At 41.3% G+C, this 6,879-nt stretch overlaps 1 pseudogene; it reads left to right on the forward strand.

The window, feature by feature from the left end:
- The first annotated feature begins 5,566 nt into the window (after positions 1–5,566).
- On the forward strand, positions 5,567–6,082 carry LOC122222539 (annotated as a pseudogene).
- Positions 6,083–6,879: the final 797 nt, after the last annotated feature.

Raw genomic sequence — 6,879 nt, forward strand, 5'->3', positions numbered from 1 at the left:
CATCCACAAACATAACTCTGTTGTCTTTATGTCATTTGGAAATTGGTTAAAGATGTCTTGCCTGCCTTCATCTTGTCTTATAAAACTGCTAATCATGACAGGGCCAAATGCAGAGCTGGGTACACATTCCAGAGGTCTCGCTTCAGGCTGACATTGCTCCATTAGTAAAGTGTTTAACTAGATTTGAATTCCCAGCCCTGTGCCATCGTCAATGCTGTATAAGGAGGGGGCCAGTTAACTAGGGTGAGGGGAAGCACAAGCTGGATGGGCAGAGCAGTGCCACTAGCTCTGGACCACTGGATCTTAGACTGTGATCACAGAAGACTAGAATTATTGACTGTCACAGAGTGGTAGACCAGCCACCATGAAATGAGAAGCATGAATTGAGTGTTGGGGCTTAGTGTTTTATCAGTTGAGAAACTGCAAACTAAAAGAGTGGCACACCGTGGACGCCAGAACCTCTTTCCTGAGCTTCCAGTGTGTCCAACTATGTCCCAGTATTTACTGGGACTTCAAATACGTCATGACTTGGACTCTTCCTGTCCCCTAGAACCGTCTCCTCTGCCTTTATTAACTATTAGTAGATTTCTCTCTATCCTGATCCATCCTCCACATTGATTTCAGAGTCCTCTAAGAAATTGAATATAAACCCCTTTTCCTTCCTTGTTCAAAATTTGTTAGTGGCTCCCTCTGTATATGCAAGATGAAATCTGAGCTCCTCCTTATGAATGAAAGATTCACCATGATCTGATCTCATCTAACATACCAGCTTCATCTTTGGCTCATTGCCTTGTAAATTTACAGGCACGTGGAACATCTTTGTTTTCCTGAATGTATTAAGTTTCTCATTCTCTTACGTTTGCATATCTTATTTCCTCCTGGTCAGAACCTCGTTTGTCTCCCTAACAGCTCCCTATTCAACCTCCAAGTCTTAATTCCAGAGCCACATTCTCTGTGAAGCCTGGAGAGACTTTATAACGAAGTCTTCGTAGACTCCCCTGGCTGACTCATGGATCCTCCCATGAGATTAAGATCCTCCCTTTCAAATTAAACCATGCATGCTGCAATTTTAATGCTGATCATAGACATCAAAATGGTGTTTTGTTTTTTGTAGGCAGGGTCTGTGTCATTCTATCTTTGAATCTCCACAAACTCTGCTTGGAGAATGAAGAACAACTGAGTAAGACTAGAATTAGGAAGCTATGGAAAGAAAGATTTAGCAGGGACTGTTTGCGGGGTTGGATCCCCTAAAGACGGAAGGACAAATTTCCCATTATGCAAATGCTCTTACCGTACCTCTGTTGTGGCTCTGTGTAGTCCATCCTGTGGCACAGGTGGCTAGTGGTGAGCTACATCCATTCTTCTCTTCTTCCTTTAATAATAGAACTGCAAAGGTTAGCTAGACACATGGCTTCCCAGCCAGAGACTACATTTCTCAAATTTCCATACAAGATGTAGTCCTGCATTAAAGTTCATGGCAATTTAATGTTGTTCCATGACAAGAATAAAGCACTCTGTTCTTGACATTTTCTTCCTCTCCCATTGGCTGTTCTGTAGATATGATGGAGAGTGTTAGAGTATCTATCTTGTACCGAGAGGTGGAAACCCTGGGCTGAGAATGGGCAGAGCAGTGCCACTAGCTCTGGACCACTGGATCTTAGACTGTGATCATAGAAGACAAACTTGTGTCTTGTCAGCCTACTGTAGTTTTGGATCTCTGTAGTGACTGGACCTAAATAATAAGTATCTTAAAAACATTTTTTTTTTATGTTTATATTTTAGAGAGAGACAGAGAGAGACAGAGCATGGGCAGGGGAGGGGCAGAGAGAGAGGGAGACACAGAATCCGAAATAGGCTCCAGGCTCTGAGCTGTCAGCACAGAGTCCAGCACGGGGCTCGAACTCACGAACTGTGCGATCACGACCTGAGCTGAAGTCGGACGCTCAACCCACTGAGCCACGCAGGTGCCCCAATAAATATCTTTTTAAAGAAGATTATGAACTTTGTTATTTAGCAGAAACATGCCTTGGCATGTACCCTTATATGCTTATTGTATCACACTTACTTAAAAAATTAGAAGACATTTTAAACATACATAATTACAGTTTTTATGGTATTGTTTCATATTTCTTTGCATTTTTAAAAAAAGTAGTATGACGTTATATTTAGAGTTAATACTCATCACTGAGCCCAATTCCTCATTTTCCCTCAGAAGCAACCTCTAGGAACACCTGGGTGGCTCATTTGGGTAAAGCGTCTGACTGGCTCAGGTCATGATCTCATAGTTGATGGGTTTGAGCCCCGTGTTGGGTTCTGTGCTGACAGAGCCTGGAGCCTGCTTCAGATTCTGTGTCTCCCTCTCTCTCTGCCCCTCCCCTGCTCACACTCTATTTCTGTCTCCCTCTCTCAGAAATAAACATTGAAAAAATAAAAAGAACCTCTGTATTCTGGTTTTCTATTGACCAATCTTATGCATACTTTTTATACTTCTAACTACATGTTTATGTGTCTCTAAACATATGTAGCATTTCTGTATACATTTACATGAAAGCATTTACAAAAAGGTATATATTTTTTTTAATTGCTATTAGGTTTTGTGATTAGTCTATGGTTTGTCTATTTATATATGGTGGGTTCAGTATATTAACTATTATATAATATTTCGTATTTTAACTATGTAATACTTCACTGAAAGAATATAATTCAAATGATATTCTTACTGATGAATCTTGAGATTGTTTTTAATTTTTAAATATAATAATTGCTGCAAGAATACCTCTATACATGTCTTTTGTGGTCACTTGCAAGAGATATAATGGGGCAGTGGTGCCTGGGTGGTTCATTCTGTTAGGTGACTGACTCTTGGTTTCGGCTCGGGTCATAATCTCACAGTTCGCGAGTTCGAGCCCTCTGTAAGGCTCTGTGCTGACAGTGCAGAGCCTGCTTGGAATTCTCTCTCTGCCCTTCCCCCATTCACGTGTGCACACTCTTGCACGCGCGTTCTCTTTTCTCTCTCAAAGTAAATAAGTAAACTTTAAAAGAAAAAGAGATAATGGGGCAGAACCAATATTTGAAGAACTACTACTAACCTAGAGTTTCCAGAACTGCCAAAATATCTTAAATCAGCTAAAAGTCAAGTGCACCTCAGAGCCCAGGTAGATGGAATAGATATGATTTGGAAGATTTGCAACTATCATGGCCATAGGACAAGAGTTCTGGAAGGTTTTATACTGATAGTTAAATACTCTGGCCTCAAAGTGACATACGGCACTTCCTTTCACAACTATGGCTAGACTAGTCACGTGACCCCATCCAACCACAGAGGGCCAGGAAGTATACTCCTAGTCTAGCATGTGCCAGGAGAGGAGAGCTAGGATATTTTGTAATCAGCATCAATTATTACCATAAGCTCAAACCATATCTCTATTAAAACCACCAAATCCAAAGGTAAACAGTTTAATTTCTATTTGACATACCTTGTCAGGATTGGTAATAACAGCAAGTAAGTGACATTTATTAAGTACCTAATATAATCCCAACTCTGGGCTTTATTTTCCTTATTTAATTAAAAGTTCTCAGTAACCCTAGGAGGAAGGTAATATTATTATTTCAATTTTACAAATGAAGAAACTGATAAATGAGAAAGAATGCTTAAGTGAATAACTAGGTCATAGAATGAGGGGACAGGAGAGCCTGGATGTGAACTCCAGATCTGGCTTGGACTCTTCCTCTGTGTAGTCTGCCTAAGCGAGTCCCCAAAGCCTCTGCTTTGTTTACCTCCTTGTCTAATAGAACCAGCAATGAAGGCTTTCCTCTGCCATTTCTCTCAGTTTAAAGCCACTAGACCACTCTGCAGAACAGAGTTTAGCAACATTATGCTCCCACAGTAAGTATTCAAAGCACCTCAGCTTTCTAGTCCAGAGATGAAACAGCTGTTCTCTCCAAATGGCTTATACTGAAATGTAAATGAACAAGGACATTAGAAAAAAAAGTAAAAGAAAACAGATTTAAGTTCTTGCCTTTTAAAATTTTTATCATTTCCCATCCAAGCTTACTGTTTTTGTTTAATCTTGCCATTCCTTTTCTTCTTCCTTGTATGCTCTTTTTCTTAGGGATATGCAAACTTTATTAGTCAGCTCCTCTTTCAAGCTCTGTATGCTTTTGTGTTTGAGAATTGGGAATCAGGTACTTTTACTGTTAGCCTCAGGGTGGATCTGAGCAGGAGGAAGCTTTATGAATAATCAAGGTTGACATCTCCAACGTTGTTCCTTCATTATAAATATTGTTAAAGGAACTGTGACCACCATGGGCTCCCACTGAACAGTGTGTGCAGGGGGAGGCAGAGACAGCCTTTGATTTCAGCTCTTTTCTGGTTATCACTTCACTGATGACCCTGGAGTTGACAGGTCTCTTAGATTTGGCTGCCTCTTTTTCTTTTCCCAGAAAGTTTCTATTCAATTAGTATAAGTGTTTGGTCTGCAGGAAGCTGGCTGGGTTCATCTTACCAACTCCAAAGGCTAAGGACCATAGTTAATATTAGTGCTTGTGCATTGCCTTAGCCTGAATCCCTAATGAATGCTGAGCTGCTTGGTGACTTTAACCATTTTCATTCCATTTGGATTAATTATAGCATCATTACTTTATCAGGAGGAAAACAAATTATAATGCCCAAGGTCTTTAAGCCTTCTTCCCACCTCTTGAAAAAGCTTAGCCTCCACAAATGTCTGAAAAGACATTTTCTCCATATTTCTACTAAGGTGCCTCCTCCTACTGGTGCCCCACTAATCCCTAGTTATTATATGCATTAAATATATATACATATAATTAGCCAACCATGTTTTAGATTATTCATATTGTCTTGACAGTTTTCATTTTTAAAATGGAGACATGTGAACTTGAATCATAAGTAAACCTTTGTAAGTTTCCTCTCTCTCCTTCCTCCCCAGCTGCATTATCTTCTATTCACCCCCAGGAGAGTCACCAAAGAGTGTTTTAGAACCTGTTACATATTAAGAAATAGTATGGACTTCACTTTACGTGTCAAAAGGCTTGTGAGGGAGGTGATACTGCTGTTCTGATTTCCTTGAAAGATTCAGACACGTAGGCTTATGGAGTGAAGGGACTTGCTCAAAGTTACATGGTGAGACATGGTTAGAATCAGAGATAACATGCTAGGCCTCTGACTCAAACCCTCTACTCTCTTGCCTAGTTCATGTTTATTAGTAATATTTGCCATTCATTTATTCTGCCAATATTATTGATCATTAGTGTATGTCAGGCACTGGAACTTACTAAGATCACTAAAACAGAGTTCTTAGGACCTCAAATTCTGGTGAGGGAGAAAGTTCTGTTAACTGGCAGTAAGGATACTAAATTACTAAGATATTTAACAATGCAGTGGTTGAAACAGAGAACTCTGAGAGCATGGAGGAGAGACATTTCAACTTGTTCTCAGGGTCTCAGGGAAGCCTTCTTAGAGGAAGTGGGAGTGAGTGTTGCAGTAAAAAGGTAGGTCTCATTAAAAAGGGAGCTGAGCTTGGGTGGCGGCGAGCATGGAGAGTGCGCCATGAAGGCGTTGGGCACACTGCGAGAGTACACGGTGGTGGGATACTGCCTGCCCACACTCAAATGCTGCACTCCTTCTCTCTATCACATGTGAATCTTTGCACCTAATCATGTTGTAGCTAAGTCCTGCTTCTGGTACTTTTTGTCTCCGCTGGAGAAGCTGAAGAAATCTTGAGGGGAAATTGTCTTCCTTGGACAGGTGTTCTAGAAATCCCCTTTGGCATCTGGCTTCATTATGACTCCCTCAGTGGCATCCACAACACATACTGGGAGTACCCAGACCTGACCCCTGCAGTCACTGTTACCTGGTGCTGCCAAGATGGGGCACCTGGCACTGCCCACTGGGTCGTCTCCATCCAGATCATGAAGATGGAAGAGATTATAGCCAGCAAGTGCTGCCAGCTAGCAGTCAAGCAGTTTGATGACAGTAAGATTAAGTTCCTGCAGCCCCACGTGGGTCCTACGTTGCCAGCACAAGCTATGCTTCACCACCAAGAGGCCCAACACCTTCTTGTAGATGCAGAGCCTCCCTGTCCCCAGGTCTGCCCAAATAAACTTCTTGGGAAAACCAAACCAAACCAAAATAAAACAAAAAGGAGTCTGTTTTTAGATAGAGGTAAAGGGAAAGAGATTCCTTTCTTTTCTGGGCCGCTTTAAAACACTTGAAATACTTTTGAGTAAGCCCACCAAAGATTTTGAGGTATGTATGTACATGTGTTCCCTGGGATCCAAAAAACCACATTCCTAAATGTAAAAATGGAGTTTTAATTTGCATGATGTGGGCATAGGGAAGCAGGAGGAATACCAGGTTTGGAGAAGAAAATCATGAGTTTAGTTTGGGATGTGTTGAATCGAGATGTTTGTAGGAAGTTCAGGTGAAGATATACAGGCATTGGGCTGAAGAGTGGTCATCTGGAGTTCAAGAATGAAACCAGATTAAAGATAGAAATTTAGGAATCCTCATCATTCCAGGAGGCAGTGAAATCAGCTTGCAAGTAGACAGATGAGAAGGCCAAAATTGGAGTCCTGAAAAATACCATTATTGAGAGGACAAGGAGAGGGAAGGTGCCTTCAGAGGGACTCCTCAAAGAGGAAGGAAGAAAATAAATGGAGTGTGATGTCATAAAATCCTAAGGAACAGAACATTTCAAGAAGAGAGAGGGTTCAGGGTGCCTGGGTGCTTCAGTCAGTTAAGCATCAAACTCTTAATTTCAGCTCAGCTCATGATCTCATGGTCATGAGATTGAGCCCTGCGTTGGACTCCATGCTGAGCGTTGAGACTGCTTAAGATTCTCTCTCCCTCTGCCCCTCCCT

The sequence above is a fragment of the Panthera leo genome, chromosome B3 (assembly GCF_018350215.1).
Source record: "Panthera leo isolate Ple1 chromosome B3, P.leo_Ple1_pat1.1, whole genome shotgun sequence".
In the NCBI taxonomy this organism is placed as follows: Eukaryota; Metazoa; Chordata; class Mammalia; order Carnivora; family Felidae; genus Panthera; species Panthera leo.